This window comes from Lactuca saligna, chromosome 5 (genome assembly GCF_052625555.1).
Source record: "Lactuca saligna cultivar CGN05327 chromosome 5, ASM5262555v1, whole genome shotgun sequence".
NCBI lineage: Eukaryota > Viridiplantae > Streptophyta > Magnoliopsida > Asterales > Asteraceae > Lactuca > Lactuca saligna.
Window position 1 is genome coordinate 316239762 of NC_136421.1, and position 25003 is coordinate 316264764.

At 39.5% G+C, this 25003-nt stretch overlaps 1 pseudogene; it reads right to left on the reverse strand.

Annotated features, from left to right (window-relative positions):
* Positions 1–20621: 20621 nt before the first annotated feature.
* Positions 20622–21948, reverse strand: LOC144998732 (adenylate isopentenyltransferase 3, chloroplastic pseudogene; annotated as a pseudogene).
* Positions 21949–25003: the final 3055 nt, after the last annotated feature.

Sequence of the window (25003 nt, forward strand, 5' to 3'; positions counted from 1 at the left end):
AACATTTATAATACTATAGGAGTATTTGTACATTGCTATAGCGCCATGTTATTATTATTATCCGATATGTGCTTCTTACCCCCCCCCCCCCTTTCTCGTGCAGACGACATGGCAAGATTTGACGTACCCGGGGACCCGTACTTTCCCAATCAGGGAAATGCGGGATGGATCGATGAAGAGCCCGAACAACAAATCAAAGAGGATCCTGAAGAAGATCCCGAAGAGGATCCCGAAGAAGACCCTGAAGAGGATCCCGAGGAGGAACCCGAGGAAGAAGATGAAGAACAAGAAGAAGAGGAGGAAGACGAAGAAGAAGAAAAGGAAGACGATGATATAGTCATGTTTGGGAAAGAAATAGAGGAAGAACCGGAAGTATTCAACCCTCCTTACATCGTGAGGGTGCCCGCACACCGATTTGGATACAACGGACCTGAGCCTCGTTGGGTAACGATGATCGAAAGGTGGAGTCGACAACAACGCCAGCGGTCACCATATGGCGACCAACGAGGTTATTATGACCTCATCCATGGTGGACCGGCTGATAGAGCCCTCCCTATCATGACTCAACGAATAGCAAGTATGGATGATCGAGGTAGGACGACGACCGATCAGGTCAGGGAGATAAGTGCCATCGTAGAGTCTACCACTGCTCGCACCATAGATCTGGAACGAGACTCCCACTACAGAGACCAACTCATTCAGGACCTTCTCGCTGCTCGAGCATAAGCAAGGGAGTATCGGGAAAGATACATGGCGCTCAAAGAGAGAATGGTCGCAGCCGAACGAAGATTGGCAGAACTACAGGGTGCATCGACATCATCCCAGGCTCCATCAGGGAAGGATCGTCGTGATTAGAACTCATTACTATTCTCACATCCTTGTACTAAAAGTTTATGAGTAAGCGTTGGTGCTACTCTTTTGTATGTAAGTTGACCCTGCGACTAAGTGATTACACTATTCAAAGGGGTTTTGTAGTGTCGAAACTATCTTTTGTATTGATGTAATGTAGACCCTTATGAGGTCAAATTTTCCTCAAAACGTTATGTACTAAAAGTTTATCAATGAATTTGGCATGCATTTTATTTATTGAATGTTTGGCATTGGACTTCATAACCTGATCACACAAATAATTTACAAATAATAAAGTCGTGATAAAATACAAATGAGATGAAACAAGTAACACTCGAATCGTTATTACTATTGAAGTCTTACCGACTGGTCATTTTTTTAATAATGACAGAACCATGCCACCAAGGAAAAGACCAAGACCTTACAGTAACACAACGCCCCCCCCCCCCCCGCCACCACCCCTGCAGTTTGATCCTGCGATGTTTCAGGCTGCAGTGATGGCAGCCGTGGCAGCAACAATGTCGCAAATGGGAACAAATGGTTCTGGCGATTCTGGATCCGGAGCTACTAATTCAATTCATGGGGACAGCACGGGGCGTACAAAGGAGTGATCTTACAAAGACTTCACGAATGGCAAGCCCAACCCTTTCAATGCAAGCGGGGGCGTCATCACCCTGGTGCAATGGTTAAAAAAGACCGAGGCAGTCTTCGAAATTTGTGCTTGTCCCGAAGCGAGCAAGGTCAAGTATGCGGCATTCACTTTCACCAGAAAAGCTCTTACTTGGTGGAATGACCGAGTTAAATCACTTACTCATGCAGTGGCTAACTCTATAAGTTGGGAGGAATTGAAAGCTTTGATGTTAAAGGAGTATTGCCCGAGGGGCGAAATACAAAAACTTGAAGAGGAACTTTGGAACCTCAAGATGTCGGGCACAGATCTTGAAACTTATACGAACCGCTTCAATGACCTAGCACTCCTCTTTCCAACAATGGTCACTTCAGAGGAGAAAAAGATGGAGCGTTACCTTTGGGGGCTGTCATCCCAGATTCAAGATAGTGTATTGGCCTCGAAACCCACTACCTATGAGAGTGTCAAGGAATCGGCACAACAACTTATAGATCACAGGGCTAGCCGTGGTACCGTGATAGCCACCACTGACCGAACAAAAGGAGGGAACAACAAGTGGAAGTTCTGGAACAATAAAAAGAAACAACTGACGCAGGACCCCGCCAAGAAGCAACAGACTGTTGCTATCCATACTGCCACCACTACTACCTCTCCGACACCACCAAAGCAATATGCAGGGAGTCTCACTAAGTGCAAAAAGTGCAACTACCACCACAATGGTGCTTGTCGGGAAATGAACTGCAAAAACTGTGACAGAAAAGGGCACACTGCTCGTTTCTGTAAAGCACCAACATGACCGGTCAACCAAGTTGCCAATACAGGGGCAAGCCAAACCTGTTGTGGATGTGGTGAAACAGGACACTTCAGGAGGAACTTCCCCAAGGCACAAGCCCCTAATATAGGGGGTATAGGAAGAGTCCTAACTTTAGGGCATGGAGAAGCAGTCAAGGACCCCTCGGTGGTTACTGGTACGTTCCTCCTCAATAACTCTTATGCATGCGTACTTTTCGATAGTGGGGCAGAACGAAGTTTCGTAAGTCACCAATTCAAACATATACTTAAGCAAAATTCCCAGCCATTAAAAGATTCTTACGTCGTAGAAATGGCAAATGGAAAGGTTGAGCGTGCTGGCGATATTTACATAGGGTGTACTCTCACTCTAGACAACCATTCGTTCAAAATCGATCTAATGTTGGTCATCATAAAAAGTTTCAACATAATCATTGGTATGGATTGGTTAAGCCCTCATCGTGCCGACATTTTATGTTACGAAAGGGCCGTCCGCCTCAATATGCCGAATGGCAACATCCTCACCGTTTATGGCAACAAACCTAGTGCGAACCTACAAATCATCTCTTGTGTCAAAGCCCAAAAGTACCTCCGAAAACAACACCATACATTCTTAGCCCACATCGTAGACAAAAAATAAGAGGTGAAGGACATCAAAGAAATTCCAGAAGTATGCAACTTCCCTGACGTATTCCAAGACGACCTGCCAGGTGTACCACTCGCACGACAAGTCGAATTCCGAATCGACTTAATTCCTGGAGCTACCCTCGTTGCCAAAGCTCCATACCGCCTAGCACCGGCAGAGATGCAAGAACTGTCCAGCCAGTTGAATGAACTGTTGAGCAAAGGGTTCATCAGACTGAGCTTTTCATCTTGGTGAGCACTAGTCCTATTTGTGAAAAAGAAGGATGGATCCTTTCGCATGTGCATTGATTATAGGGAGTTAAACAAACTTACCATCAAAAATCGATATCCCCTACCCCAAATCGACGACCTTTTTGACCAACTTTAGGGAGCAAGCTACTTTTCAAAAATTGACTTAAGGTCGGGTTACCATCAATTGCGAGTTCAAGAAGAAGACATCCCTAAGATGGCATTCAGAACTCGCTATGGACACTTCGAATTTGTAGTGATGCCATTCGGATTAACAAACGCGCCTGCGGTGTTCATGGATCTGATGAACTGAGTGTGTCAACCCTTCTTAGATAAATTCGTGATCGTGTTCATCGATGATATCTTGGTCTATTCGAGAAGCGAAGAAGAGCACAGGCAACACCTACGACTAGTTCTGGAGACTCTAAGAGCTGAGAAGCTTTACGCTAAGTTTTCAAAGTGCGAATTTTGGCTCCGAGAAGTGGGATTCCTTGGCCATGTGGTAAGCAAGGAAGGAATACATGTGGATCCCTTAAAGATCAAAGCGATTGAAGATTGGTCAACACCTACAACGCCAACAGAAATCCGACAATTTTTGGGGCTCGCAGGCTACTATCGAAGATTCATACAGAACTTCTCCAAGATCGCTAAGCCCCTCACCACCTTGACTCAGAAAGGTGTGGTGTTCAAATGGGAAGATAAACAAGAAGCCGCCTTCTAGACACTAAAGCAAGCCCTATGCAGCGCACCAATCTTTTCTCTTCCAGAAGGAACTGATGATTTTGTGGTGTATTGCGATGCTTCGAATCAAGGTCTCGGTTGTGTGCTCATGCAAAGGGGAAAGGTTATTGCTTACACATCAAGGCAACTTAAGACCCACGAAGTTAACTATACCACCCACGACCTCGAATTGGGAGCGGTAGTGTTCGCCTTGAAGATCTGGAGACACTACCTCTATGGCACAAAGTGCACCATCTTCACCGATCACAAAAGTCTTCAGCATATCCTCAATCAAAAAGAGCTCAACATGCGATAAAGAAGACGGTTAGAGCTACTAAACGATTATGAGTGCGAAATTCGTTATTATCCGGGCAAGGCTAATGTTGTAGCCGATGCCCTAAGTAGAAAATAATACTCGGGTCACCGGGTGAAGTCACTAACGATGACAATTCATTCGCACCTGTTCACACAAATCAAGGAAGCTCAACGTGAAGCCTTGAAACCCGAAAACGTGACAGGTGAGGCATTGAGAGGGATGGATAAAAACCTCGAAGTCAAGGAGGACGGAGCTCGCTACCTTATGAACCGGATCTGGACACCGAAGTTCGGTGGGTTCTGAGACGTTGTCATGAACGAAGCACACAAGACACGATATTCCATCCATCCAGGTTCAGATAAGATGTATCTAGACCTCAAGAAGTCGTACTAGTGGCCGAAGATGAAAGCTAAGATTGCTACCTATGTGGGCAAGTGTCTGACTTGCGCCAAGGTCAAGGTAGAATACCAGAAGCCATGAGGACTACTACAACAGCCGGATATAACCGAGTGGAAGTGGGAGCGGATAACCATGGATTTCATAACCAAGCTACCTAAGACATCGGGTGGGCTTGACACCATATGGGTAATCCTAGACAGATTCATTCGCACCTGTTCACACAAATCAAGGAAGCTCAACGTGAAGCCTTGAAACCCGAAAACGTGACAGGTGAGGCATTGAGAGGGATGGATAAAAACCTCGAAGTTAAGGAGGACGGAGCTCGCTACCTTATGAACCGGATCTGGACACCGAAGTTCGGTGGGTTCTGAGACGTTGTCATGAACGAAGCACACAAGACACGATATTCCATCCATCCAGGTTCAGATAAGATGTATCTAGACCTCAAGAAGTCGTACTAGTGGCCGAAGATGAAAGCTGAGATTGCTACCTATGTGGGCAAGTGTCTGACTTGCGCCAAGGTCAAGGTAGAATACCAGAAGCCATGAGGACTACTACAACAGCCGGATATAACCGAGTGGAAATGGGAGCGGATAACCATGGATTTCATAACCAAGCTACCTAAGACATCGGGTGGGCTTGACACCATATGGGTAATCCTAGACAGATTGACCAAGTCTGTGCACTTCCTACCCATAAAGGAAACCGACAAGATGGAAAAGTTAACCAGGACATACATCAAGGAGATTGTGCGACTGCATGGTGTACCAATATCCATTATCTCCGACCGAGATAGTAGATTCACCTCGCGATTTTGGTAGTCCTTACAGAAATCTCTGGGAACTAGGCTAGATATGAGTACGGCCTATCATCCGCAAATCGACGGGCAGAGAGAGCGCACTATACAGATGTTAGAAGACATGTTGAGAGCCTGTGTGATAGACTTTGGTAAGGCGTGGGATACTCATTTACCACTTATCGAATTTTCCTATAATAACAGCTATCACACTAGCATTGGAGTCGCTCCATTCGTAGCTCTCTACAGTCGCAAGTGTAGATCACCTCTGTGTTGGGCCAAAGCGGGGGATACTCATCTAACTAGGGGGCAAGTCCTTGATAGCACCCTTACCAGGCCTGAAATCATAAGGGAGACCACAGAAAAGATTGTTCAAATTCGGGAAAGACTGAAGGCGTCTCGTGATCGACAAAAGAGTTACGCAGACAAGCGACGCAAACCTTTAGAATTCCAGGTCAGAGACCGGGTATTACTAAAAGTTTCCCCTTGGAAAGGAATGATATGTTTTGGTAGATGTGGGAAACTAAACCCGAGGTACATCGGACTGTTCGAAATCCTTGTCAGGATTGGTCGTGTGGCGTACAAACTCCGATTACCACAAGAACTTAGTAACGTACACCCTACCTTCCACATATCAAACTTAAAGAAGTGTATGTCTGATGAGACACTTGTAATACCTCTCGACGAGATCGAAGTTAACGAAAATCTCCACTTCGTGGAAGAACCAGTTGAGTTTATGGATCGGGAAGTCAAAAGAACAAAACAAAGTCGTATCCCCATCGTAAAGGTCCGCTGGAACGCTAAACGAGGACCTGAGTTCACCTGGGAGCGCGAAGATCAAATGAAACAAAAATACCCGCATCTTTTTCCCAACTCCTGAAGTCCCAGTCAAAAGGTAAATTTCGGGACGAAATTCGCTCTAACGGGGGGATAATGTGACAATAGTCAAATTTGGGTCAAGTCTAAGTCGAACAAAGTTATCAAGTCAAACCGGTCAACTCAATTAAACCTGGTATATTAGGGTTTGTGTTAGGTAAATATTGTATGTCTCACTATTTTAATGAGAAAGCATCACTTGGAAAATTCGTGTGTTTGATTTTCCTTAGCCTCAGTGCTAAATAATGAACAAAAACGATGAAACAATGTTGCATACTCATCGGGAGTGTGAAAGATCCTAAAAATTGGTTTAATGAGGTTTGCGGACCTTTCGTTGCGAATCTGGACACTCAAAAAGGGCACAAACGAAACCTCTCTCAATCGTTTTCTCTATATCTCTTTCTATATGAAATCTCTCCCAAATATCTCTCTGTATGAGAAATCTCTCCAAGAATGTCAAATATCTCCCAAATACCTCTCTGTATGAGAAATCTCTCCAAGAATATCAAATCTCTCCGAAATATCTCTTTGTATGAGAAATCTCTCCAAGAATGTCAAATCTCTCCCAAATCTCTCCAAGTATGGGAAATCTCTCCCAAATCTCTCTCAAAAGTTCCTGTAACTTTTCATAGCCTTTCGGGCCATCCCGACTCTTAACCGCGTCAAAAACGTCTTGAAACGGGGTTAAAACGAGTAATAGACCCTAAAAGAACTGAAAAACCCTTAATAAGGCCGAAGCCTCTTAGGGCCGAATTCCTTGGACCGAAAGCAGCAAAGAACCGAAACCCTTAGCAACCGAAAATGAGACCCGGAGCCGAGACCTGAGAACCGAGACCAGCAGCCGAGACTGAATCTCGCTGCCCCAGCCGAAACCGAGACTTGTAGCCGAAACCTGAGAACCGAGACCTGGAACCGAACCCGAGAGCCGAAACCGCCAAGAACAGAGACCAAGTCTCGGTCTCCCTTCCCCTTCTCTCGGTTCCTTCTTCCACTTTTGGTCCTCTTTCCGCCTCTCGGTCCTCCCTTCACCTCTCAGTCCTCTCTCTTCTCCTCTCGGTCTTCTTCTCTCCTCTCATTCCCCCTCTTATAATTTCGGTTCCAATGACCAGAAGGCCGAACCTCCGGCCAGACTTTGGGATTTTGACATTTTTGACCCATTTTCAATATTTTTCACATTTTGAGCCCGTTTTTCGAGATTTTAACGCGGGATTTTCTCACAAACTCATATTTTAACATAATAAACCCTAAATATTCATAATTTAATCATATTTGCATGAAAATCCTTATTTAAATAAAAAAATCTAGTGGGTGAATAATTGAGGTGGAGTGTTGACTTTACTTTACCTTATGACACAAGCAACCACCCCCATACCCACTCTATGACCACCCACACCTTCTCACATTACCTAGGTCACTTTAATGTCCTTTCCCACTCAATTTTCAGCCTCTCCACGTTCTTAAAGCTGGAACAACCCATCATTTCTCCTCACTTCTTTCATTTTATCTCATTTCACCAAAGAATCAACACAACTTTTCTCTCAAACTTTATCTCTCTATTTCAAGACTCCAAGGCTGATCTTCGAGCTTTATCCTCCCCTTGGTAAGTATAATTCATCCTCCTTGTGATTATTGCACTTCATTCTACTCAAATCATTGATTGGTTACACAAACTCCATCACTTCGATGTTAGTTTCTCGAAAATCTTCAAGGCATCTTCAAGTGTTCTTGAGTTGATCACTTCCATTTTTCAACAATCATCTACTGAAATCACATAAGGTGAGTTCATACCCCTACATTTTCATATTTTATTATGTTTTAAGGGGGAGAATACAAGTCAAATCATCAAGAACACAACTAAATATTTCTAACAGCTTACATCAGAAAAGTTGGACTCCATTCACGGACTGTTTTGGTCAACTAAAACATTTTTGTTTTCAAAACTGTACAAGGTGCAAGTAGTTCAAGTTCTTATATTTAAAATGACTACTTGCAGATCTCCATACAATTTTTCTACAATTTATGGTGATTTTTTTCAAAACTGCCTATCATTTCAAGAACCAAACCGGACCAGTCTGTGTTTATGGATGTTTTCACTTAAGTTAAAGGTCACTAAAAATTATGGAAAAATTTATGAACAAACTAGACTCATTAAACAAACTCCCAGAATTTATGGATTCTGATTTGGATCTTCCATCAAGTTTTTATAAATTTTCTCATAACAGTGATCAAAGCTGTTACAAACAGAAAAATGCTAACATATTATTATCACCTTGTATCATGTTGAGCAAGGTATATATCCTTATGTGAATGTATGTTATTACAAAAGAGCGATATTTTATCTTGGTATATAAACATGCAACAATTAATAAATGGATTTTGATATAGATATACATATGAAATATAAAGGACAACACGATTATTATAAACAAAGTATATCCATTTTACTCAAACAAATGAACAAACTACGTTGAATATAGATTACGTACGTTACCATTACTACCCTTATTTTTGATAAACTATAATAGGTATGGTTTATGATACACTACATAACACACTCATACAAGAATTGTACATTTATACGATAAGGGATTTTCATTACGTTACATGCAAATTCGTTAAGGACTTTGTGAGACATTCGCTTCACACCTATCATTAAGTCATGTATTGTAACCAGAGTCTCCTGGAGGGAGAGCGTGATAGTTGTATATAGATCTATATTGGGTTTGACAAACCCACACCTTAACTGCATGCAACAGTTAGACCGGTAGGTCTGGGGTGACAAATGTCATAAACAGTCCCGACGCTTGAAGAACGTCGTTTTAGGCCAACTAGGTCATACCATGGTTATAATAAACTCACAGAAAGTATTAACAAACATAAGAATTTACGGGAATTTCATTTAAATTAAGTGCGTTTAGGTCGATTTAAACACATATCATTTTCTATTAGTAAGAGAGGTTACTTATACATTTTGGTCTTCGGTTATAGGACTACATTACACGGATTTTAAGGAAAATATCGGATTTTTCAGAAACAAATGTGATATTTACAAGAGAAATACTTTTATCAAGTTCGAAAACAAAAACCTTATGAACTCACCAACCTTTGTGTTGACACTTTTCCAAACAATTTGTATTCTCAGAAAATCACTAAGTAGGTACCAAAGTGCATTTTGAGGATGGGACGTTAAGGCGTCAACCTATCATGTTTTTGTTAACATATTGTAATTGATTTGGAAACATGTAACTCATACATTGATGTAACTTTTTCAAATATATATGTTGGTTGTGTTTGCTTAAATTACTATTGCAATTGTGGTTATGATACTATACATGAAGTCGTCCACCCCCAGACGTTTCCGCCATCCTTGGTTTGGGGGTGTGACACGCCGAGTCTGTTCATCCACTCATCGAGTTCTATGATTTCCAGGTCCCTAGTGATCCTAAAAAACTGGGGGAACTTCGATCTTAGCATTTGGTACATAAATAGAAATGATTTTGTGGAAAATTCACCCCGACTCGATGAGTCCCATGAACGAATCGTCTAGTCCCTCTTTGTCCAAAACTAGACAGTCGATTATAATCGGTCTTAACGCATCAAAACCATAGATTTGGCCTCATAGGGTCCATTTTATACTTAAAGCTACAAACTTGGTGTCCATACATGGGGCCTTTGGCTCAAAAAGCCATAAAAAGAGGTCTACAAGATGCATGGGTCTCCCATGCCCATAAAGTTGGCACCTTTATGCCATGGGAACCCTCAATGGTTCCAGATCTGAAGCACAAACTCACTTCTACACCCAATCCCGAATATAACTTCATTAAGGCTTAAAAAAACGTAGAAAATAGCCCCAAATGAAGATCTAAGCAAGAATAGCCAAGGTTTCAGATTTATACCTCAAATAAGCTGGAAATGTGCCCAAAACTTTGGATCTTCTTGCTTCCTCTTGATCTTACAAGCATCCTTCTCCTCCTCAAACTTCAACCACACAAAAACGGTGTCACATCATATCTACACCAATATATTTATATAAGTAAGGATTGAAGGACTTAGAACTAATAGCTCGCCTTATTTCATGTTCTTGTTTGATTGTGGACTTAGGGTATCCTGTTATCTGTTATCTATCCGACTGTTGTTGAATTCTTAGTTATATATCATATATATTTGTGTTGGATATAAAAGTTTTCGCTTCATTCCAACACCTTTGTGTATTAAAGGCATTTAACTAACACCTCTATTTAACTATAATAAGTATAGTTAAAGGTTTCCACTCATTACTATTACTATTATAATACTCGCTATGGTCAGTACAGTTACGAGTCTATACGTACTATACGCTATAAGAAGAAAACACTATACACTATACAAGGAGAACACTATATATTACATGAAGAGAGTACTAAATACTATACAACGTGATGCACTACTTTTCGATACGACACTTTGCTATGTGATCGTAGTGTAACCAGAGCCTCCTGTACGGAGAGCGAACACTATGTGTATAGATCTATACGGGACGGACACTCCCACATCCCGACTGCTAGCTACAGTCCGAGCCGACTAGGCCTAGGGATGACAAAACATCACTACACTACATGTGACCTGGAGGGTCAACTGTTATACTACTGTCACTCAACATGGTTACATACGAATTCACATCCAAACCTTAATTAACATATTAAGAATTAAAGGAAAAACAGACTTCCCGGGGTGTGTACACATTTAATACTATTTGGAGTTTACATTTCTACTACATCTAACCAGTAGTAACACTGCTGGGGTGAAACTCTATTCTTCCCATTTCTTTATATGAATGAAATTTAAAAATATACTTTCACACTTACATTTTCAGTGGGAAAACCCTTATATTTTAAACAATTAATCTTACAAATATCCGAGTCTTGTTAAAAGATTATTATTGCTAGAAAATATAAGTTTTTCTAGGGCTTACACTATTTTCAAAACTTGGTAACAATTGTTGTATTTCTTTGTTTTAAACACTTTTATACAAGCAATGACACTAAATACTTATGAACTCACCAGCTTTATGCTGATACTCATTTTCAGAATAACTTATATTCTCAGGTCATCAGTTGGCAGGTACAGATGCAGCTTTTGAGAGATGGAGTGTGTGTGTGTGTGTGTATATATATATATATAGACACACACACAAGACTCATCTTTTATTTTGATTATACTTTTGGTGTCTATCTGTACAGAACACGGTTGTGTTACAAATACTATACTAATGAAATGGATGTTGTTACTTGTCTTTACTATTATGCATTGTTATGATACTGTACATGACGTCCTCCACCCCAGAACGTATTCCGCCGTTCTCGGTTTTGGAGTGTGACAGAAATCCATAGTAATATGTTCTCATTTCCACATGGGGATGTCTAACGGTTGCGTCTTGCCATGAGGCCTCTGGTGCTCGACTTTGACCTTGCTGCAGGTCAAGCACCTCTCAACGTACCAGGTGACATCCCGCTTCATGCAGGGCCACCAATAGTCGGGTCGAAGATCTCTATACATCTTCGTCGCCCCTAGATGGATGGAGAACTTGGACTTGTGGGCCTCATCCATCAAGATCTGTCGTACCCCGCCCCCGTACGGTACCCAGAACCTCGCATGCAGGGTCAACAATCTGCGACTATCATGGTCAAACGAGGACACCTAGCCTATGATCCGCTCACACTTTTGGCGCTCCTCCTTCAGACCCTCGACCTGCGCCTCGCGGATCTGCTCCAACAGTGGAGTCACTACCGTCATCCTTAGGCAAACATCTCTGATCGGGGATGCCTTGTGGCTAATCGTGTTGGCCACAACATTGGACTTCCCCGGGTGGTAAAGGATCTCATAATCATAATCCTTCACCATATCTAACCATCAACATTGTCTCGTGTTCAGATTTGGTTGATCCATAAGATACCTCAAACTCTTATGGTCCGTGTAAATGGTACAATGGACCCCATAAAGATAATGACACCAAATCTTGAGGCTTTAGCTGCCTCGAAGCGTATGTGATAACATGCCTCCTCTGTATCAATATCGCGCCCAAACCCGAGATGGACACATCACAATATACCATAAAATCATCCATGCCCTCTGGAAGAGATAAGATTGGCACCTCGCACAATCTCTATCTTATAGTCTCGAATGCTGCCTGTTGCTCTAACCCCCAGCAAAAGACCACAACTCTCCTTGTCAATCGAGACAAAGGCACGACTATGTTGGAGAAGTCCTGAATGAATCTCCGATAGTACCCTGCTAATCCCACGAAGCTCCGAATCTTAGATGGCGACTTCAGGACCTCCCACCTCATCACAGCCTCTGTCACACCCCCAAACCAAGGATGGCGGAAATGTCCGGGGGTGGAGGACTTCATGTAGAGTATCACAACAATGAGTATAATAGTGCTCAAAGTAAATACAACCAACACAAATATAATTGAAAACGTTACATCAAAGCACATGTTTACATGATTCACATCAATTACATTATGATACAAAATGAACTATTTGACGAATTATCGTCCCATCCTCAAAACGTTGTTGATTTCCTATTTTCACTGAATTCCTGAGAATACAAGTAGTTTTGAAAAGTGTCAACACAAAGGTTGGTGAGTTCATAAGAGATTTCGTTAGAAAAGTAAATCGTTTTCCTTGTAAAAGTGTTAGAATATGTATCCAGAAAATCCGATATTTTCTTTAAAATCTGTGTAGTGTAGTCTTATGACTGCAGACCAAAATGTACCAGTAACCTTTCTTATTAATAGAGAATGTTATGTACTTAAATGGAAATGGATGCGTTTGAATTAAATGAAATTTCTGTATGTTCTCATGTTTGTTAATACTTTATATATATGTAGTCCTAAATTAGAGGACCGAGTAATAACAAGTATTGACCATACTTAAAGGTATGAATGTGGTTTCAAATGATGTTTAGTCGTAACTACCAAAACCAAAAGTGTATAGTAATATCTGTACTCATAGAGGTAAAAAGTGATTTTAAATCGACATAAAACTCATTTAGGTTTTAAAACTATAATCCCGTAAACTTATGGATTGTTATATCCCTATGTGAGTCGCTATAATCATACTATGACTATGTGAACCTGCCACGACGTTCTCAGGCGTCGCGAAAACTGAAATGACATTTGTCACCCGTAGAACTGCAGGTCCCACTGTAGCTAGCAGCAAGGTGTGGGGTGTCAAACCCAATATAGATCTATATACAAGTATCACGTTCTCTCTCAAGGAGATTCTGATTATAACTACCAGGAATTATACCCGCACTCGGATGTACGGGGAGAGAGAGAGAGAGAGAGAGAGAGAGTCTCACAATATAGGTTAACAAGTTTACGTGAAATGTGTGTGAATATAAATCTTTCTTGTATGAATGTACCCTTTTTGTACGAGTGTGTTGAGTGATGTATCATAAACTATACCTATTATAGTTTATCTAAAATGTATGTAATATGTATGAACTCTTTTATGGAAATGTATTAGTGTTATGAATTTATCAAACTATAGGTTAACAAATTTACGTGAAATGTGTGTGAATATAAATCTTTCTTGTATGAATGTACCCTTTTTGTACGAGTGTGTTGAGTGATGTATCATAAACTATACCTATTATAATTTATCTAAAATGTATGTAATATGTATGAACTCTTTTATGGAAATGTATTAGTGTTATGAATTTATCAAACTATACTTTTTATAGTTTAATATACGTGTTCTAAAATGAATGAATAATATTTATTATGAATGACTTAGTTTCAGTTCATGATGATAAACTAACAAGGAAAAACATTCAATAATTAGAACTTATGATTATACACTTTGCTCAACATAATACAAAGTGTTATCATATTTACATGCTGTTGGCTAACTTTAGCCATTCTGCCCTGTTTTGGAAAAATCATATAAAAATCATACAAAGTCGAAAACTAGATCCGTAAATTCTGAGAGTTCAAAAAATATGTCTAGTTTATTCATAATTTTTATCAAAAATTTTAATGACCTCCAACTTGGGTGAAAAAGTCCATAATCACAGACTGGTCCGGATTGTTGTTTGAAATGATAGGCAGTTTTGTAAAAATCACCATAAATTGTAGAAAAATCGTATGGAGATGTGCAAGTAGTCATTTTAAAGCTAAAAACTTGAACTATTTGCACCTTGTACAGTTTTGAAAACAAAAATGTTTAAGATGCCCAAAACAGTCCGTGAATGGAGTTGAACTTTTCTGATGAAGGCTGTTAGAAAAATTTAGTTATGTTCTTGGTGTTTTAACTTGTATTCCCCCCCTGAAAACTTGAGAAAACATGAAAATGTAGGGGTATGAACTCACCTTGAGTGATTTTAGTAGATAAGTGTTGAAGAAGAGAAGTGTTCAACCCAAGAACACTTGAAGAATCACTTGAAGATTCGAAGCTCTAACACAAATATAATGGAGTTTGTGTAAGATATCCATGATTTGAGTGGAAATAATTGAGATAATCATAAAGAGAATGGATTATGCTTACCAAATGTGAAGGAAAAACTCAAGATCAGCCCTTGAATCTTGAATTTCTAGAGAGAGAAAGTGAGAGAGGAAAGAGTTTGATCTTCTTGTGAAATGAGAGCAAATGAGAGAAGTGAGGAGAGAGGATGAATATTCAGCTCTCAAAAACGTGGGAAAGAGTGATAATTGAGTGGAAAGGACATTGATGTGACCTAGGTAAGGTGGGGAGGTGTGGCTGGTCATAGAGTGGGTGTGGGAGTGGTTGCTTGTGTCATAAGGTAAAGCAAAGTCAACACTCCACCTCTTTGTACTTTACCCACTTGCTTTTATTATTTAAATAAAGATTTTTATGAAAATATGATTAAATTGTGAATATTTAGGGTTTATTATGTTAAAATATGATTTTGGGTGAAAATCCCGCATTAAAATAATTAAAAACGGGCCTTAAACGCAAAACTACGCGAAAACCGGGAGAAAATGAGTTCCCAGCGAGACCTCTCGGTCCTAGGCCGAGGTTTGGTCCCTAGGCTGAGGCTCGGTCCACGCAGAGGATTGTAGCCGGAAATGAACAGACAAGGGCGAGGAGGCGAGAGGAGGCGAGGAAGCGAGAAGCGAAGGCGAAGGCGAGGGTTCGGTCCGGAGGTGAAAGGCGAGAAGTCAGACCCGAAATGAACCGAATGAACAGTAGTGAACAGTACCTTCGGGTTCGGGTTCGGGTGATTCTGCGAGGTTCGGGCCTGCAAGGGTCTTTCGGGTTCGGTTCCTCTTGGGCGAGGTTCGGCCCTGAGAGGACCTTCGGCTCAGGAGGGTTCGGTTCCACCTGCTCTTGGGTTCGGTTCCTCCTGGGTTCGAGTTCGACCCTCTTGCTCTCGGTCCCTAAGAGGACCTTCGGGTCCTAAGAAGCTTCTCTCTCTTCTCGAGAGGTTTCGGTTCCTAATGTCCATTTTTCTCGTTTTTACCCCGTTTTAAGCCGTTTTTGACCCGGTTAAGGGTCGAAATGACCCGAATGATTCTAAAAAGTTACGGGAAACTTTGGAGAGAGATTTGGGAGAGATTTCACATACTTGGAGAGATTTGGTATTCTTGGAGAGATTTCTCATACAAAGAGATATTTGAGAGAGATTTCACATACTTAGAGAGATTTGGGAGAGATTTGACATTCTTGGAGAGATTTCTCATACAGAGAGATATTTGAGAGAGATTTCACATACTTGGAGAGATTTGGGAGAGATTTCACATACTTAGAGAGATTTGAGAGAGATTTCACATACTTAGAGAGATTTCTCATACAAAGAGAGTTTTGGGAGAGATTTCACATACTTAGAAAGATTTGGGAGAGATTTTACATACTTAGAGAGATTTGGGAGAGATTTCACATACTTAGAGAGATTTGGGAGAGATTTCACATACTTGTAGAGATTTGGGAGAGATTTCACATACTTAGAGAGATTTCTCATACAAAGAGACTTTTGGGAGAGGTTTCACATACCTAGAGAGATTTCAAATAGAGAGAGATAGAGTGAAAACGATTGAGAGAGGTTTCGAGTGTGGCATTTGTGAGTGTCCGGCTTCGCAATGCAAGGTCCGTAAACACTGTTAAGCCTTGTTTAAGGATCTTACACACTCCCGATGAGTATGCAACATTGTTTTATCGGTTTGGCTAGCCACGTACCACAGTTTTAGGTTAAGGAGATCTAGATGTTCGCACTTTTTGATTTATGATCTCTCATTAGAATAGAGAGTTGTGTAGAAATTTCATAATGTAAATTCTAGTACCCAAGGGCAAATTGAGTCAAACGGTTTGACTTGTTGACTTTAGTTGACTTTGACTTGACCGAAATTTGACAGTTGTCACAGCCTCAAATTTGGCCGGATCGATTGAAATCCCATCCTGGTTGACAAGGTGTCCAAGAAACTGCACCTCGCGCAACCAGAACTCACCCTTGGATAACTTTGCATACAAGATCTCCCTCCTCATGTTGCTCCCAAGTCTTGGAATAGACCAAGATGTCATCAATAAAAACTATCACAGACCGATCCAACATCAGTCTACACACGCGGTTCATGAGATCCATGAATGCAGAAGGAGAATTGGTGAGCCCAAAAGGCATCCCCACAAACTCATAATGACCATATCGCATCCGAAGAGCCATCTTCTGCACATCCTCCTTTCAAACCCTCATTTGATGGTAACCCAAACGCAGATCGATCTTGGAGAACCAAGATGCTCCCAGAATCTACTCAAAGAGGTCATCAATCCTCGGGAGTGGGTAACGGTTCTTCACCGTTACCTTATTTAGCTCTCGGTAATCTATACACATTCGATGCGACCGATCCTTCTTTTTCACGAATAGTATCATGGCTCCCCAAGGCAAACTGCTCAGTCTGATGAATCCCTTGTCTAACAGCTCCTACAGTTGTGTAGACAACTCCTGCATCTCAAGAGGAGCCAATGATACGGTACCTTGGCTATCGGAGCCACACCAGGGACCAGGTCGATCCTGAACTCCACCTGCCTCTCCGGAGGTATCCCATGCTGCTCCTCTAGAAATACATCTGCATACTCTCGTACCACTGACACATCACTCACTGTCGCCTGAATTGCCGCTTAGGTATCTAAAACGTAGGCAACATACCCCACGCAACCCTGCTGGAGGTAGCGCCTAGTCCTCGCTGCTGAATATAAAGCTGGTCCATGCCATGGCCTCTCGCCCTGAATCACCAGCTCTCCTCCACTTGTTGTCCTGATCCGAACCAACTGTTGCACACAGTTGATCACTTCCCCATTGGGGCTCAACCAATTCATCCCTATGATAACCTTGTTCCCTGCAATGGTATGAGAACCAAATCTACCAAGTAGCGCTCCTCGTGGAACCTCAGTACACAATCTCTGAAAACCTCTTACGCTCGCACTGACCGGTCGTTCATAATCTCGACCTCTAGAGGGCAATCTAACATGCCAGAAGACTCAGGAAACCTCTTGCTAATTGCAAGAGAGACAAATGATCGAGTAGCGCTCGAATCAAACAACACCTGAACTGTGATACCGTTCACATGGAACGTAAACAAAACATATAGCATAAAACATCAATATTACAAGCGACATATAATAAAAGTTAGAGAGAAGAAACCATACCCATCATCACATCGGGTGCGGCGCGTGCCTCCTCAGCTGTCAGCTGAAATGCTCGGCTCCTCACTACTAAAGCCTCTGACTTGACCTTCCGACTATCCATAACCCATGCAGTCATTGGAGTTGGCACCACTGTCGGCGTTGCTGCTGTTGCTGTCAATCTAGGGCAGTTGGCCTTTTTAAGGCCCCTCTAATTGTAATGAAAGCAAATCAGATCCGAAGTCTGAACACTAGGGGTAGTTTCCAAAATGCCTCGTCTTGGTACACTTGTAACAGCCTGATGATCCCGCTCTACAAGCTCCCTCATGCGGCCTGCCGCATTTCCTGCAGCGGCTCTGGCCTGGCCGGCCCTTTGACCTAGCATCAGATCCCTTAGGATCCAAATCGAAACCTTAAGTCCTAAGCTTCACCAAAAGACTACTAAATCATGCATGAAAGGTTTATACTCATCAAGATCCAAACCTTATGACTCCATAATCCCAACAAAGGACACATATGAAGTTCAAAGGTTCTGGAGTAACTTCTACTCATAAGAACCACCACAATGGGACCAAAATCATAACAAAGTGCCACCTAGCTAGATATACAAAAAAGAGTTGTTAAGGTTGAGATTTATACCTAGAAAAGATAGATCTAGATGCACAAAGCCTGGATCCAAAAGCTCCAAGTCAAACAATGACTCTTCAAGAAGTTCCTTCTTCCTCCTTAAGCACCAAAACACACATAAATCTTTTTGAATCTCTAAAATCACTCAAATGGGGGATAAGTTTCGATTTCTAAAGGTTAGAGGGATGGAGGCTAAAGATATTAGGGTTAGGTTATGAGATAAGGAGCTTAAATAGGGTCCAACAGTAACATCCCAAAATCGAGACCCAAAATCTTTTGCTTAATTATATTACTTATGAAAATAGTTTACGGAAAACATCGTTGTTATCATTTCAAACATCAAGTCACAAATCACAAGTCTTGAAAACCATATCATCAAATAGTAAAATGTCAAAGTACAATCCCAGTGTTCTAAAAGCAAAAATCATGTGTGTGGGATGCGCTGCTACCCTGCCGGCTCCTTCCCCTTAGCTAAAGAGGTACCTAAAACCAAAACTAAAAACCGTAAGCACGAAGCTTAGTGAGTTCCCCCATCATACCACATTCCATAAAATCATACATACTATCGGCAAATTTTGAGGTGCCCAACCTACCCATGTCAATCCACTCTGGGGTGCTGACCTACCCATGTCAAGCCATTATGGGTTGGTGACCTACCTGTGTCAGGCCATTCTGGGGTGCCAGCCTACCCTCCGGTTTATCTCACCCGGTCACAGGGACTATTTCACCCATACTACTATCACATAATAACATATCATAAACATGCTGTCAGACATATCTGGGGTGTCCGACCTACCCTTTGGTCCTAACGACCGAATCGGGGGACTATTCCCCTCCTACTACCACTATCACATAGAACATATCATACTGGCACATTGGACACATCAAGTAATAGCAAACCAGACAATTATCACAAAGACAATCATCTCAACTGTAATCAACTACTAATAGGGTGGCCTTGGTGCCTTAGACCCACTTCTACTGAAGGGTAACTCACCTCAACGTTGTGTAGTCTTTGCACTGTCCTCGGTGTGAAAATCGACTCTCCCCGACTCCTCAATCCCTACACAACAACTTTTCTAAGTTATCAACTCATACTCATAACCCTTACAAGAGTCACTCAAATCTAAGTCAAAGTCAAAGTCAGAACCTTGGTCAAAGTCAACATCTGGTTGACTCGATTCGCCGAGTTGGTCCACCAATGCGTCGAGTCCCCATATCCACAAAAATGGCATAATCCCGTCCTTACTCGTCGAGTCTGGAAAAAGCTCGACGAGTTCGCCTTCAATAACACATTGGACTATCTTCAACCGACTCGTCGAGTTCGTCCTTGAACTCGTCGAGTACCAAATAAAAGATAGATAACAATTAGTAAGTGGAGTTATATATGAGCTTTAGTAGTTGTATAACCAATAGGGGCAAGGACACATCATCTTGACCGTTATAATAGAATGTCAAGTAACTGTCGATTAAAAAAATAACTTTGTTTATAAACTTTTTAGTTTATTATTGCAGGTCCTAAACCCGGATAAAAGATGAAAGTTTATAACATTAAGTATAGTAAATGCTAAAAGATCCCAAATTTTTTGTTTACTTATAGCCTCCAAAATGATGAGCCGCCCTATATATATATATATATATATATATATATATATATATATATATATATATATATATAGAGAGAGAGAGAGAGAGAGAGAAATATATAAGTTAGACAAAAATTCATAAATAATCTTTCAGGTGAAATGTCTGGAATGCCCTCATGCAAGACACATCGGAAATGTTAACAATGAATCAAAGGAACATCCACCCCAAAGACTATTTGTATATAAGGTTTGGTCATTCGGTACATCTTATGGAAAAATGTTTTAAAACATCTATTTCAGAAAAAAAAAAAAAAAATGTTAAGTTAAAAGAGCATATATAATACCGTATATATAAAGTGTTTTGAACTTTTTAAATTTTAATTCTAGTTTTTGGTATTTTAGTGAATGGCCCGGTGTAATTTCTTATGCAAGATTATTCCATGATTGCATAATACCGTGTGTATAGAGTGTTTTTAACTTTTAATTGTCTAATTAAATGCCACTTTCATATGGACACTACTGGAGCAAAGAATAGCCGTACAGAAGTATAGATTCATTGTATTGTTTTTTTATACATTAAATTTACAGATCATACATACACTGTCACACAAATAATAATAATTTCACCCAATTATTATTATTCCTACTCTACATCGGCAAGTCAGCCTTTTCACTTCCCGATTGTGCTCAACCGTATTGTACGGTACAACACACTAATGCTTGTGAAGTATATTCGTGGGCAAAAACCCGAAACGCCCAAAATAATATAATTTGTGCAAATTGGTCACGGAATATTTCAAACTAGCGACGCACTGTAGTCTGTAGACACCGCCGTTCTCCGTTCAAATTCTCTGATCACCCTGCCGCCACCGGCTGACGTGGCGGTGGTGAAAATCCGTGAATGATCAAAGTCGTTGATGAACTGGCTGACGATGGCGGATCCCGGTACTGCCACTAGCTCAGCCCATGCATCGTCGGCGTCTTTACCGTTTTGTTGGAAGGCTTTGGTGGCGTCCAGCCGGTGGATTTTCCACCCTTTGATGTTTCTTAGCCGGTGGATTTTTCTTAATTGCCGGCATGCGAGTTTGCATGTGTTGATCTTTGTGTCGTTAATGGCGGATTCTAGTAAATTTGATCGAACTTTTTCGTCGGTAGAAGATGAGTATTCTGAGCGGAAAAAACTGTCGAATTCGGGCACTCCGATGGCTCGCCGGATTCCTTTCGAGTAATCAGAATTTGGATTAAACAAGTTTCTAACTTCATCCACCATCCCCTCAGCCACCATACGGTTGACTCGGGCGGAAACGAATTGTTCGAGCACGGGCATTGCGACGTCGACCCACAAGAAACAAACATCGTAACTCGACCGGAATTCGTGATTCCGGTCATCAACCAATGCCTCTATGAATGAATTCGATCCTCCAGCGATAATCGGGAGGTTATTTCTACCGACGATGGATTTCATTGCGACTGATGAGGTGCTAACGAAGTCAGAGGAGGTGAAATCTGCGTCGGAATCCACTATTCCAATGAGGTGATGAGGCACGCCGTCGCTTTCTTCGTCGGTGATTTTGTTGGTGACGATGTCTAAGCCTTCGTAGACTTGCATTTTATCGGAGTTTATAATCTCTGCGGGGTAGCGAGTGGCGATGTCGACGGCCAGTCTTGATTTTCCGGTGCCAGTGGCCCCCATTACCACCACAACTTTTTCTTTTTGTGGACGTCGCCGGAGCAGCGACAAGTTGATGGGCATTTGCAATAAGGATGTATGAGCTTGCAGTTTGCACATCATCATCATTATTGCCTTTTTCAGGTGGTGGTTATAAATTGCCGGAGAAGCTTTGAATGGTTGAACACATACACTGATGTGGTTTATATTATAGTAGAAAGTAGCTACATGGGAACTTAAAAGTTGCACGAAGGTTCCTTCTGTTGTGTGCATGTATATATTAATTAATATTATTAGTATTAACTTTGATGTAATGTTATCATATTAAAAATACTCTTGATATTGATTTATTGTGGAAACCTTAAAGTGTATAACATATTAATTTCTAAAAAAAAATAGATTTAAAAAAACATGCATGCGATATTGATTAAGTAAAAATGTGATCGATATATCTTAACAAATCTTTTTGATAAATATCAATAAGGAATTTCTACTATAATAAATGAAAGTTTTTTTTGTCAGATATCTTTTTCTCATTCATTTGGATACATGATATTTTTTATATTTTTTAAATTTTATATTTTCCACTTGTCATTTTATTGTATTTTTCATTTTATTAATTTAAAATTCCACATTTAATGTGTAAGGTAATATATATGTAAAGTATTTATTAGAAATAATTTATATATGTAATGTAATCAATATATTAAAATCTTATTAATTTTAATAATTCAATTTTTTTTTAATATTCTTATAAATTCAAACTTTTCAAATTGTTAAAATTTTATATTTGTTTTTTTTTTTTTTTTTTTTTTTTTTAATTAAACCCATGTAATACATGAGTATCACACTTAGTCTATAATAGGAAACAATGTGTATGGAGGGTGTTGAAAGGGGATAAAATTGAGAGTCATACAAGGTTTAATTTTTTATTATATATTTTTCTTTAAAAATAAAATTTTATAATAACGATAAATATTTTTTTTCCTTCTAGTTCGTTTTATGTATTTGAAAAATATTTAATTAATCAGGACCAACGTAACCATATGCTTCATTAATTGGGTTCAATCACCGGTTCAATTGAAAAATGGATTCCAAAAGAATAACCATTTTAACATGAGAGGACCAAACCCTCTTATGTATTTATTTATTTATTTCTATTAAACCAACTTAAACTTAGAGTAAAGACAATCTAAACAAGGCTAGTTTAGTGTGAAAAAGACATTATATATTTACAATGGAACCCCTATCATTTATTTTGGAGTCAATGTGGGACTTTTTGTTGGTGATTTTAGTATTACATAGCCACTCTAGTGTAATGTAACCTTATATAAAACGAATTTGATTTTGGTTCGACCAAAATAACGGTTGTCAAGAGGGTTGTGCCCTTTGTGTGATCCAAGGGGCAGCCTATCGGGTCGAATATTAATTTCATTAAAAAAATCGCTATGAAGAATTTTGAAATATATTTCTTATAATTGTCTTGCAGTTGTAATCCCTTATTTATGAAATAAAATCAAAAATTAATGTTGATTTGATCTTATATTTGATAAGTGAAAGAATTCTAAATCTATAAATTCCTAGTTTTATGATTTCTTATTAGTGCCTTGATCAAAAGTTGTTTCTTGAAGGATTATCATCCTAATACTGAGTTCGTTATATCAAAGCATAGATTCCAACCATCAGATTCGGAAAGTGATCGCATGATCTTCCAAGCAAACCTAAAAAACCTCTCAATTTTAGAAACAAGACTTACTCACAAACCCTAACACTTCTTTCCGCCACCAAATATTTTATGTCTTTTATTGTCTATCATATGTATTATCTCTTCCTTTCTTTTTTGTTATTCAACAACATAACCCTATAAGGTGGTGTTAGAATTTTGGGGGTATGAGAGCACTTGAAATTTTGAGAATCGTGATGCACTCAAATTGAAGTATTTCGATGATACTTCTGAAATCAACAATTAGATAAGACTCAAAAATGGAATGCAAGAACAAAGACTGTTTTTTGTTATAAATTTCATGTGTACTAGAAATCTAACCAAAAATAGATTTTAGATCTATATATTGAAAACTGCCACAAGACATTTCAAACTGTCACAAAACAGATTTTTAAATAAGGTTAGGACAAAAGTAAAAAAACAGGTCAATTTTCTAAAATTCGAATTTCTAATGCATTTTAACAAAACAATATAACCCAAATAAAAAAATTCCATCCAGCCAGGGCCCCTGCCCCTTAGACCACGTCAGGAGCTGCCGCCCCTTGGACCCGCTACCAGGGGTGTTGCCCTAGGACCTCTGTTCGTTCAATGGTTTCGTCCATAAATGACAATGTACTTTTAATATTAAAAAACTCAAACAAATACGCACTCCGTTCCTCCCTTACTTGTTTAATGTTTATCAAGATTATATATGGTCAACAAATTAATCTATTACACCTAAATACATATTGGTAATACAAATCAACATATAGTTCCTATGTTTTTACAAGATATATCTTTAAATTTTTTCTATAAAAGTTAGTAGTAAGTTAAAAAAATTATGTGTCTTAGGACCGACCTACAATCTATATAGATGTCGCCTTTGGTAAAGATATCAACTCTACTAAAAAATTCAAATAGTTCAAAATAGTTATCAAAGTTATATTCAATATAACAAGTTCATGTAATACATAATATTTATAAGACTATGTTTAGTATTCAAGTTCGACTCATATCTTTTAAAAAATTCATCGAACGATAGGAAATAAAAGTGAATAAGAATCTAGGTTTAAACACTCAGATAGTATAAAATGGATCTTAAATTTTTTTCTGTGAAATTAGTTTTGTAACCTTATTTTTATTTATTTATAATACCATCAGTCAAAGAAATATCATTTTGCGGAATTATTCTTACAAAAATAATCTACCATAATAAATGAAAATGTTATTACCACTTGTCATTCTCTCATTTAATTGGCCACATGTCATTTTATCATAATTTTGAAATATATTTATTTTCCACTTGTCAATTACTTCATTATTCATTTCCACTATATCATTAATTTAGTTTCCACAAAATAAAATTACTATAATAACTATTAATTTCAAATTTGAAATTTCAATTTCTATTTCAAATAAATTTACACTTTAAATATTTGTATTTAACATTTTATTATAATAACTCGTTTACTACACGAGTCTAACAATTAAACAAATAATTTTAATTGATTTATTTTTTGCATGTTTTTTTTTTCTTCATAATTTTCACTTA